Source organism: Condylostylus longicornis, unplaced genomic scaffold (genome assembly GCF_029603195.1).
Source record: "Condylostylus longicornis isolate FDR11 unplaced genomic scaffold, ASM2960319v2 ptg000083l, whole genome shotgun sequence".
Lineage (NCBI taxonomy): Eukaryota > Metazoa > Arthropoda > Insecta > Diptera > Dolichopodidae > Condylostylus > Condylostylus longicornis.
This window is the reverse complement of record NW_026578051.1, coordinates 637,211-650,814: the sequence shown is the minus strand read 5'-3', so window position 1 is coordinate 650,814 and position 13,604 is coordinate 637,211. Positions and strand designations below refer to the sequence as shown.

The 13,604-nt window shown below is 20.6% G+C and overlaps 1 protein-coding gene across 5 annotated transcripts in view; it reads right to left on the bottom strand.

Annotated features, from left to right (window-relative positions):
• LOC129613414 (protein 4.1 homolog) overlaps positions 1–13,604 on the bottom strand; it is a 107,757-nt gene that overhangs the window by 92,924 nt on the left and 1,229 nt on the right. The window contains exons 1-2 of one of the 5 annotated variants that reach the window (XM_055527468.1): positions 10,746–10,762; positions 9,860–10,116 (exon numbers count right to left, since the gene is read on the bottom strand). The exons of the other annotated variants lie outside the window; for them this stretch is intronic. The gene's annotated coding sequence lies outside the window, so the exon portion shown is untranslated. Of the gene's footprint in view, positions 1–9,859; positions 10,117–10,745; positions 10,763–13,604 lie in introns of those variants that run through there. 5 annotated transcript variants of the gene reach the window in all.

Sequence of the window (13,604 nt, the reverse complement as noted above, 5' to 3'; positions counted from 1 at the left end):
TATTATATTAAGCTTCGAAATCAGAGCTTATACTATCTAGAAATACAATAACTCTAAAATGTAGAATTTTGTGTTTGAAACTGATGAAAAAAACAAAAAATTAAATAATCAATTCATTTTTAGTTTAAAATTTTCATAAAAATAAATAAATAAAACCATTCTGATAGTATTTTATTATAAATGTGACTGTCTTTCTGTCACCTGCTAGCAAAATTCTTAAATTCTCATCAAATATTGAGTTTTTAGTTGCCTATGATAAATATCCAAGTTTCAAACCAGTAAAAAAAAACATTTCATAGAAATCTTATATAGAATTTTTGACACATGAAAAATTCAAGACAAAAAATTTTGTGACAAGTATAATTGCCATTTGTTGTCAAAATGTTAATAATAAAAGATTTTATTAATTAATAAAAAAAAAATAGTTGATTATTACTGTAAATTAAAAATATTTATGTAACTCTAATATAATTCTAATTTTTAGTAATTAAATTTAAATTTAATAATTTTTAGAAGTACATAGATTTGTATATGTAAAAAACGTTCACACTTACAACTATAATATAATTTTAACTGGTTATTCACTATATGAATCATAAACCATTATTAATCACAACTTTTATTTATAATTCTATGAATTCTGTATTGTATTATTTTTATAATATAAGTAGGGAACTGAATAACTTTTCTCTTACTATGTGACAACTAACAATATGTAATTAAAAAAGACAATAAAATTTTTTGGCTCCATTATTAACTGTCACTATAATTAACTTATTTGTTTTTAAAATCTACTGCTATCGAGTCAACGGACACAATATATTTAATTTCATTATTTTTTTTTTTTTAATTATTATTAATTGAGATTCTTATCAATTTTATCAATATTACAAAATATTTTAATAGTATTTTGAAAATACTATTAAAAATACACATTCATACATACATGTACAAAATAAAAATAAATTGATTGGTATATAAATTTTTGCACGACATTGTTATTCAAGCAAAATTATTGAAATGATATCATAATTTTGCTATTTTTTGCTTGCATAAAAGGAAACGAGTAAATAAAATAATGAATAAAATTTTATAATTAGAAATCATTTTTTATACATATGTATGTATTTATGTATATAGACGAAAACAATTTATTTATTAAGAGATCATACAATTTGTTACACCAATACTTCGGAATACGATCAGATATTTGTTTTTAAAAAATTTGCTCTAATCATTTAAATATGTGAAATGCTCGCAATATGAGATACACGGTAATAAAAAAATTGCGTATTGCCGTGTCGTTAAAAAAAAATTTGAAATAGTTTTTAACTGTAACAACGCCAATTTAGAATTAGATACTCGAGTATATATACGGTAATTTCCAAATTGTTCACACATGTTAAGGGAAATTTTTTTTGACAACCCGAATTTCACATTCGGGTAAAAATAGCATTTCGGTTAAAAATACCCAATGAAATACAATTATAACAGTACAGCAGTTTGTAAATATAAAATTGACGGAACATCGAACTCCTATTAATTATTGATACACATTTTGTTTTCTTGTGAAACATTAAATAGAGTGGCGCCCGATCTCGAGGTATAAGTGTATAATCACACTTTCATAAAATAAGAAAGAAAAAAAAACAATTTACGATTAATCATTTCATATAATATAAAAACAAAAATAAAAAAAAATATTAAAGTTGCAATATTATTTAAAAATTTAAAAAAAAAAAAGTTGTTTTTAATTTTAAGGAGAGCATTGAACTTCCTTCACTATAATAACAATATTAAATGTGTACTTACTATCAATTTTTTATAATTAATATTAAAATGAATACATAGGCTTATCACTGATATGAAAGTAGTACAATAATGTAATTTTAATTTTAGTACAATACAATTATTAATGATTTTCCTTTTATGTGCAACTTTTATAATAAAAGAAAAATAGTCTGATTAATAATTTTATACTTAATATGTTTTATTACATTGCGTTTTCTTTTTTATAATTCACAATAAAAGGTCTGTCTGAAATATGAGTCATAAATTTTCCCTAAATTACAATTATGAGGATAATGTAGTCCTTTTACTCAGTCATTTGCTATAAATTTAAAAAATTCAATATTTATTTAAAGTATGAGCTCCTGTTGGGCAAAATCGGAATTTTAAATAAATAAAATGGCTAATATTAATTTTTGAATAGTCATTATCTAAATTACTTCCCTATACCCTCATCAAATTAATAATATTCATATATAGAAGATTAAGTGGAACAGAGTTACCAATGGAAACACAAAATAATCGTAACTTTACATAAAATAAAGTACATAACCTCAAATTAAACTACATTGTACCGAAAAAAATTTCATAATATTCAATTTTTTCTCAATATTTATTAATAAATTTTTAATTTTCAATAATTTATTGCTCTTAACCTCGAAATTTTTTATTTTCAGCTTAAAACTTATAGCATATAATTGCATAGAAAGTTTCATTTTATGCAATCTTAAATTTAGAGCATAAAAAACCTATTTTTCAATAAATGATAGCACAGAGTCTTTAACGTTATTGTTATTATTTTTAAATTTTAATTGATCATTGGAAAATAATGATTAATGTTTAATAAATTCATCGTTACCAAAACTAAAATATATGTAATGTAAATCTCTCAATAATTAATTTTGTCATAAAATAAATTTCACTCCATCTATTAAAAATGAAACAAAAAACAAAAACCAAATTTTGTAAAGTAAAATTTATCAATATTATAGATAGATCAATTAGATACAGAAAATTAATATTTATTGATTGATTTTTCTGTCAAAATTTGACATGTAAATAATTCATAAATATTATATACAGTTAAGAGAAATGATAATATTTATAACTTTTGACGTTTTTTTTTATCGAAGTAAATGTTAAATGTCAAAAAAAATTCTTGTAAACGTCATTCAATTTATAGAGAGAGTTTTGAGTGTTTGAGAAAATTTGAGAAAATTTGAAATATTTTACACAATTATTTATTTATCAAAATGTTATTTTTTTCGAGAAGAGCAGAAAAGCGTCCTCTACTTATTAAATTTTAAATTATACATATTTCAAATAAATATAAATTTTGACATTGCAATATTTTACTTATATATAATAAGCATGTATGTCAAAATATTATAATATTTAAATGTATTAAAGAATAATAAACATTCTTTATAATAAAGTATAACACAATTTCTTGTTACTCCTCAAGAGTTTTTTCTTTAATAAAAACATAAAATTATTGCAATAACAAAATTTTTCGAAATCGTTATCTGAAATTTAAAAATTACTTATATTATTTTACTGTAAAAGTGAAGGAAGAAGACCCAACCCAAAATGAAAAAAAAAATTTAATATAAAATTCCATTTCATAATACATACATATATACAACGTATGTACATAAAACACCTACGTATCGTATAACAAGCATACAAGAATGATAAAAAAAAATCAATATGTGATTGTAATATTAAAAAAAAAAAACAGGAAAACATACAAAAAGAAAAAAATTTGCAATGTTTTGAAAACTTTCAAGTAGAAAATTATCAAATTACAAAATAGTTTGAGTAAATAACGTAAAAAGTTTTCATTGAATACGATAACGACAATGCGATTTCTTTCTATTGGAGTGTACAATCAAATTTAATTTCAATTCTGTTCTTGCTTGTATACCGTTATGTTTTCCAACTTGTATACAATTGTTATATTGTTATATGGAAAAAACTCAGCGGCAAATGATAAATAAATTCTCCATTGTCAAAATTCTTGTTATTTGTCAAATAATAATTATAAATGTCTTCATTGACAGTAATGACAGTTTGGTTGTCAAACTATTATATTTGAATATAGATATTTGAATAAAGCAAAAAATTAAGTGACATTAGTTATTTGTATAAATTTTTCATTTAAAAATGGTTTTTAAATTAATTTTGCAATTTCGATTTCTCAGAAATAACATCTTAAAATAGGAGCGAAATATTTTGACATTCCTTAAATTCTCAAAAGGTTTTTTATTTTCCAATGAAATTCGTAAAAAAATTTAATAATTTTCTAAAAAAAAAGAATTTTTTCACCTTCGAAATTAGAACATTTAAACAAAAATGAAATCTTCTTTTTGTAATTACAAACCTTTTAGCTTCATAATTCCTAATGGAATTTTAATCCATCCCATAAGTTTTTACCAGAACTCTTGCTTTTTTTTACGTTACTTCTTATAAATTACTCTTTTTTTTTCTTGTTTTTTTTTCCTTTATCAAATAAATTAAAAACGACTTGAAAAGTATGCCCTCGAATAAATGGTCAAGATTATCAGACAACAACAACAACAACAAAAAACAAAAACGAAGAATTCTTTCTTCACTGTATTTTTTTAAGTTTTGAATATCCTCATTTTGCCGCAATATTGTACAAAATTCCAACATTATTAAAATGCAGTGTGGATAGCTAGACCTTTATTTTTAATTATATAAAAAATTTTGAAAATAAAATAATTATAAGGGGAAAATAGTTGAAAATATGAAGTTCAACCGAGCGAATATTGTTGAATATTTTAAGTCCCGAAAAAAACATTACTTTCTAATGATGTCAGAATTATATTTAATATTTTAATAAATTTGAATATTATGCTAAACTACAATAATTTTGTTATAATAGAATTAATTATGAAGTAAATATTTCGTAATTAAATAAAGATTTTAATGGATGAAATGAATTTATATTAAACAAACCTTTAATACATTTTGATTAGAAGAGAAATCAGAGTTTTAGATTTGGGGTCGAAGTTTTGAATTTGTAAAACTTATATATACAGAAGTCGGAGAAAAGTTCGAAGTCCCAGCTGAATTTGAAATTTTAAATAAACTGAAATTGACATTGGAGTTTAATTTTCAAAATTTTTAATACGAATTCGGAAACTTTAAGAAAAATTTAATTTTTGACCGATCAAAACTTTCGAAAAAAAAATTCGGCGAAAAAATTCTGATCGCTGAATTATGCATAAAATGTTATACGTATAAAATTATTTGTTATAAGTAATCTGATTATTCCGAAAACAAACACAAATATGTATTATTTTTAAAATTATTTCTAAAAATGACATTCTTTGACGGCGAAATCGAAAAACTGTTATATGAACACACAATTCAGTAATTTACAAGTTTACAACTTATAAACTGAATTTTGTATTAATGTAGTATTTTTGTAATTCCGATGTCAACGATTATCAAAAGTTAATTAATATTTTATCCCTAAATTTAATTACTTTTTTTCAAATTTGTATGTGTTCTACGAAATTATTTTTATTTTTTATGTTTTGAGCACATAAAGTCAAAATATTTCCCTATTCAATTCAAATTATTTGTACATAACTTTATTAGGAAAACCCTTTAAAAATACCTTCCTTTTTTTTTTGTTATATCGTCGTATTTTTTTTTTTGGTATTTCACGTACTTATATATTTTTCCATAAATATTAAAATTATATTCTTAAATCCTACATGATTGATTATTTTAAATTCAAAATAATTTGCATATTTGTACTTTAAATGCACATCACATAGAAAAACAGGGGGGAATATAAAAAAAATGACTTAATTATAATAACCATTATTACTACAGCTTATATATACATACACTCGGGTACAAATATATTAGTATTAACATGATACACCTTCTTATTTTTTTTTGTTTATTAAATTTTTTATACTTCAAATAGGTATGAGATCCAATTTTGTGATTATAACTTCAAAAGGTAAACAAAATCAAAGAGGGGAGAAATAAAATAACTTCCTTCCTAAACACATACTTATATGTACATATATTTAAACATACAAAAAATTTACAGTATATTACAGACATATTAGAGCCCTATATACTGTCATATTTACACGCTTATTCAAAAATAACACCCCATTTATTTTAGCAAATTGCGAAAAAAAAATTATACATGTACCTACATAAGTTGATATATCAAATACCAAAATGTTCAGTTATACGTTATAGGTAAAAAATCTGACATTAAGACAAAAAATTTTTTTTTGGTTTAATCCAAAAAAAAAAAAATGCATTCAGAATTTTAACAACAACCACCACCACCATAAGAGTTGGTCGCATTTCAACAATATTTTTAATAATAATAATATAATGACATCAAATATGTTAACAAAGTAATGAATATAATTATATCATTTTACACCGAGAAAAATTTATATTGTAAAAATAACATACAATCCTTCATATTTCTTATATTTAATACAGGTATGTGTGCATACTTATACGTACATACTGGCATACAAATTACTTGCTTATGCATATTAATGTTATTAAAAAAATAAAGTAAGTAATACAAAAAAAAAAACAGACATTAATTCAGGTATTTGCAGGTGAGTAAAATACCAAAAACAAAAAAAAAGAGACGAATAAGTTAAACAATATAGGCATATAATAATGTTCATTATCTACCTACCTACCTACCATTTAATATACCATATTTTTCTTTCTTTATGTACCAAATATGGTAAAATTTAGACAGTTAACCAAAAAAAAAATTGTTTCATTCGTTTATAACGTAAATATATACATACATACATACGAGTATGTGCTTACACATTAAAATATAATGTTTACGTATATCTATATTACGTAAGTACGTTAACCATACGCATATGCAGTAAAAAATTCATTCAACCGTAATGGTGTAATAGAATTTCAAAAAAATTATAATATAATTGAAAAAAAGTGAAAAATATAAACAAAATAACTATATATGAATTAAAATTTATTATCCATACATACATATACATGTAGATATATTTTGAAAAATATACACACATAAATAATTATACCCTTTAAGGGCTAATACCAAAAAAAACCCAAAACCATTCAATAATTATACAAATATACGTATATGAGTTTTTAAATATTTATATGGAACTTGGAAATTATATACCTACTACCTACATATATACGTTAGTTACATTTATTTATTAACGATTTTTAATCGTTTAATATTTAATATTCATAAATATAAAAAACAACAATAATAAGTATGTAAAAAAATATATTGGGTATATTTTTGATCGTTCTCTTCTCTTTATTTTTAATAAAAATACAAGGTGTTCTCTTCTTCTTAATAAGAATAAAAGTATGCGTATAGAAACTTTTACTTTAAAATTAAGTATAACAATTATTATAAAAAATTAAAACTAAGGTATAACTGTGTTAGAATTTTATAACACTTAATAATAATGACATTTTAATTACGGTTCTAATGATTATCTTGGCATATATGCACATATACATATATATATATTTAGCAGAACCTCATGATCATACAAAAATGGCTTAAAATTGAATAGTTTTTGAGCTAAAAATTTTGCGCTCTTTATGGTTCTTAAAATTGAACACCAGGAAAATGAAATTTGAGAGAACTAAGATAATAAGGAGAAAAAATTAATAATTTTTACTTAAAGTAAATGTCTCTCATTTAGATGTCTCTCACTTTTTTTTGCAAAATTTTAAATAAATCTTTCCCGGTAATGCCGGTAAACAAAATTTGGTCCAAACATTAAAAAACTTGAACAGGTTGTTATTTTTTTATTTATTAATTAAGCAAAAGCATCAGAACGGACCAAATTCAAAAATATTATTTTCATATTTTCTACAAAAGCTCATATTTTTTTTTAAATAATTTTGTACCGAAATGACCTTACAATATTTTATTTAGTCATTTAGTTAATTTTTTCTTAAATTGACTTTTTAGGAAACTAGTTTACTACATAGAGAAATTATTCAAATTTTTGTATATTATTATTAAAATTATCATTATTTTTTTTTATAACTTGTTTAATAATTAAATAATTATACATACATAGTATATATGTACGTATATATATTTTATATGTATATTAATAAAATTATTATCTGATATTAAATTATTATAATTTAATTAAAATATTTAGTGAACATTTTTTGATAACTTTTAACATAACACCAATTTGTATAGCTTTTAAATATATATATACTTTATTTTGAAATATATGTATATACTGTCATAACATACTTCAACATTAATACATATATAACATACTTTCGTTTTTAAGATAACATAGAAGGTAGTTAGGTTTGCATAAGAGTTATTTTTCTATCTATAAAATAACATGTTTTATATTAGCTATGTACACAAAATTATTATTCATTCTACTTGTGTATAAAAAAATAACATGTATGTATGTATATATGTAAAATAAAAAAATTTTCAGACATTTGATTATGATATCAATAATATTATAGATACTTGTTGAATTTTATCTATACGTATATGGATGTGTGTATAAATCTATATAAGTATAACATTTTAAATAAATTTTGAAAAATTTTTATAGTCAATATTAATTAAGTGCTATTTTTTTTTTTTGTTAAATTACATGAATGAAAAATTTATTTTTTAATAAAAATTTCAATATTCAAAAAAAAAGATTAATTCTTAGAAATTTCTTAATATTTCATTGAAAACTTAATGAATAACATTAAAAAGAGATATTCAACAATATTAAATTTATAGAATAGTCGTCCCCTTCTACTTATTTAAAATAAAAATAATTAAAAATTGTTCTAAGATTATGCAAAGCACATAACATTCACACTAACGGCATCAATACTTTATTTCGGATATTTCAATTTAGTAATATTTCGAATTAAGGCAACTTTTTCTTCAACAATCAAAAAAATTTTCAATGATTCAGACATTTTAAAGCTCTAACTTAAATCTTAAAAACTTGTTTTTGTTTTCTTGCCTTATTACAGATCTACAGGAGTTAACATGTTCAGATTTTTAATATTTTACATTTTTCTATGTGATTTTAATAAATATTAAAATATTTTTGCAACATTTAAAAAAAAATCTTTAAAAATGCTTTATAGGACTTTAAGCATTCTACGATTTTCGAATGCGATTCTTTTGTAATAAATATTTTTCGAACATGTCTTATATTAAGATATAATTTAGTAATGAATTTTTTAAAATCACCTTTTAATACGTTACTATACTAAATTCGAAAAAATATTTACATAACCGTTCTCTTATATTATTCTCTCACACTCTCTCTTCTTTTCTTATATTAAATAAAAACAATATTATTAATGAATAATGATTCTCTATAATATGAGTCGGTTTATTTAAAATATACTTAATCAATTATACTCACAAGATTAATTTATGACTCATAAGTGCTTAATTATACATAATTTAGAAATGATTCAGAAAATTATAATAGACACACTTATAAAATTTATGTGCTTCATAATATTTCATTAAAAAAATCATTTTAAAGAAAATTTTATAGCCTCAAAATTTTTGGATTTTATTACAAATATTTAATTTCATATCGATTCTTTAAACATATCCCCTATTCTCAAAATCGATTTATCGATTCATATGAAAAAAATTATTAATTTTTATTTAAAAAAAAAAAACCTCCCTTAACAACTCGCATACTTCAACATACTTACAATCTAAAATAACAAATATGTAATTGGATAAGTAAGTGATTACTTCTTGATATAACTTTAGTGAAAAAAATGTACTTGTGATGAAAAATAAAAATTGTTTATAAATAATTGAAGTACAAGGTGAAAATTAATTTTACCTTGCATGAATAACAACAAACAAAAAAAAAATTTTTTTTTGCTCTCATTTCATATTATTTGCTTCTTAAATGTTATAATAATGAAGTAAGTGAAAAATAAAATATGAAAAAAGAAAAATTTAATTCAGGTATGGTGAAAAAAAAAATTGTTATTGTTTTGATTGTTTTTTTACCTTTTTTATTGTTTTTTATTGTATCCAAAAAAAATGTAAGAAAATTATTATTTTTTTTTATTAAAAAAAAAAAATAATTTTTTTTTTTATTATTATTATTTTTTTTAATTATTAAATATTCATTCGATTTATTTTCTCAATAAATTTTCGTTAATAATTTCTCTCTCTTTTTTTTTTATATTTTTTCTTCAAAATATTTTATTTATTGTTGTTTAGTCGATATATAAACAGAGACACATGTACACAAATATAAATAACTAAAAAAAAAACCAGTAAAAAAATTAAGTAAATAATTTTAAATAAAAAAATTAATAAAAAAAATTTAACAAAATGAAAAATATTTTTTTTTTACGAAATTTTCACAATTTCTTTTTTGTTTTTCTGTTGTTTCTTTTTTATAAAATACTTAATTCTCTCGCAGGAATTAAAAATTTAAATAAAATATATTTTTATATTATGTATATAATATATATATAATTATATACATATGTATGTATGTATGTATACGTGTACAAAAATATAATTTATCCAACTAAAAAGTCCTATATAAAATATATTTATACACACATATATTTACATATAAATACAAATATATATATATATATATATATATATATATATATATGTATATATATATACTTTTATTTATATTAATATTTTATAATAATTTTACAAGGTTAATATTAAAATCAGAATAATTTTTTTTTCTTTTTTTTTTTTAAATCGTTCCGTTTATTTTTAATAAATTAAATATTTTGTTATTTATTTAATAATTATTTAAAATCAAAAAATGATTTATTTAAGTATATTAAAAAAAAAAAAACAATTTTTTTTTATCACAAAAATATTTAAATTAAAAAAAAACAAAAAAAAAATTCATCCTTACGAATCGTTTTAAAAAAAAATTTTTCTTTTTATATAAAAAAAAAAAAAATAACAACGAATTACCGTCTTATTTACGTACTGGTAACACGAGAAGCAAACTCAAACTGAATTGAAATTTCAAATTTCCTATATTAATTTCTAGTTGAATATAGTTGAAAATGAATTGATTACAGTTGGTTGAAATTGAATATGAATTGAATAAGAGAAGGAGAAAATGAGAATACAAAAAAAAAAAAATTGAAAGAGAATTGAATTGAAAAGAAAAAAAATTTATTATGGTTTTTTTTCTCTTTTAATTTACCAGTGGCGTATCATGTTTTTTTGTTCAAAATTATTGTATCATTGTTTTTTTTTAATTGCATTAGAATAATTAAATTAAATTATGTTTGTATATTATAAAAACTTGTTTTTTTTTAAATTATTCAAAATTTTTTAATTTTTAAAATTGAATGATTATTATATCGTAGATTAAGCGTATAAAGACTATAAGTAAATTTTAATTTTGATGAGCCTTACACATTTTCTATCACATTTTCTCAATTTCAATAGATTCAAACGCAAACTCTTAAATATTTCAAATATACATAATATTTCATATACATATACATAAAATAATTTTTTATCGAAAACTATTCAACACCTAATCTACGATATTATAATTAAGTATGTCTTTATCTAAATAAACGCGTATTACTTATATTTAATGACAAAAAATTTTTAAATTTATGTTATTTAATATATAAATTACATCGTATCCGTAATACTCAATGTTCTATATTCTAATTCTATATTATTTTAAGAATAAATAGGAAAAATATAGAAGTTTTGCAGGATTTTATTGGTTACAATAAAATCAATACATATTAACAATAAAATTCTTTAATGTCAGACTTAAATCATGACATACGCCAAGTAAATTGTAATTGTAAAACACTTGTACTGCATTCATTAACAAATCAAACACCTACAACGAAATTGGTTTTGAGTTGAGGCAAAAAAAAAAGTAAAAAGTTTCTAATTTTCATAAAAAGTAATTTTAGTAAATTCTTAAAATGAACTTCTTAAAGGAAACAAAAAAACAAGTTCCAAAATCATTTCTAAGTTTACAAAATCATTTTTATACCGTTACTCATTCCTTTCGTATTGAGTTATTAAAGAAAAAATAATAAAATTCTTTTCCTTGTTAATAAAATTCATTTAATTTTTTTTATTTTTTTTGTTCTTTTAATATTATTTTTGGGCTTGGTTACCACTTGATTTTAGTAACTCTATATATATATATATGACTCGTATATGTATGTGCAAATAACTGGATACATAATATTATAGTTTTCATTTCATTCATGTACATTTTGGAATTGAAATTGTATAAATAAGAAAAATTAAGAAAATAAATTAAATGAAAATTTTTAATGTGTTGAAAAATTGGTGTACGTACATAAATACAAACAAATGTAAATACAATAAACTATGTACTCATATATTTTATAGGTATATTTTCTTAATGTCGACTTACATTATAAATAATATTCTTCATAATTTTAATAAAAATAAGGGTGTGTTTGGTTAATAGAAATAAAAATTTATTAACTTTCTCAATTATTAAACTTATACTTAGTACTTACTTACTTAAAAACGAAGCTATAGTTAAAAGTTTGTAGGTTATTTGTTTATAATTATAGATAATAAGTTTATTATAACAGTAATATAATAGTTTTGTTATTTAATTTTAAATGCATTTTAATATTTTTTTAATAAAATAATTGGAAAATTTTACAAAAATGTTGCAATTATTTTGTAATTAAAAAAAATTTATTTTCAAATTTGAAAGAATGCATAACTTCAAATTTTTGGGTTAAATCATTTCCAATTTGGTTTATTTGTTATGTACATAAATACATAAATATATCCAGTATAACAATTTAATTAATATATGTACACATTTGTATACACAACAATATTACCAAAAAATTAACAAAATTTTGTATAATTTGACAAAAGTACTCAACAGATTTTTAAAGCAATCAAAGTTTGTATTTTTTTTTTTTTGCAAAACAAACATTTAAGCTACATGCTATTTTTACAAGCACGCATCACGTAAATTGTAATTGTAAAACACTTGTACTGCATTCATTAGCAAATCAAGTCGTACTTAATATCAATATTAATCATACACAAGGTAAAATTTTAGTGATCGGCTCATCCATACCATAATCAGAATAATGAAAACAAACATTATACAACTCAACTGGCGTAAAATTCCTTACATTTATCTCTAACCGAAAATATATACATAAATGTATATATATATATACGTAATACATATATATACATAAGAGTATAAGATTAATCTTAAAACTTCTTAATATTAGATAACACTCTCTCTTTCACTACTTTCTACATATTACAATATTCGCCAATATTCTCTAACATCCATCGTTTGAAAACATAAGACTATTTGTTCAGAAAGTTTCCAAATCCTCAAATTTGAAATTCTATAGTGATAATCTTAATTAAGTAAGTGGTAATATGAAGGTACTTTAGCGATTTCAAAACTCTCACTATAGTCAGAAATCAACTTCAAAAACAAATCATATTTTAAAAATATAATATTTAACATATCAAAATTAATTTTCAAATTTAATTAAAATTAATTAAAAATATTAAATTTAATAAAAATTTAATAAACAAAACTTTAAAAAGAATCAAAAAAAAAAAAATATCAAATTCTAAACAACAAAAAATTTTATTAAGAATATGCGGTCATTCATTTTTCAATAAATAAATGTAGGTATGTATATATAAAAAGCTTTCTATACATACATACATATAGTTGTTACTATATGTATGTATGTAAAGT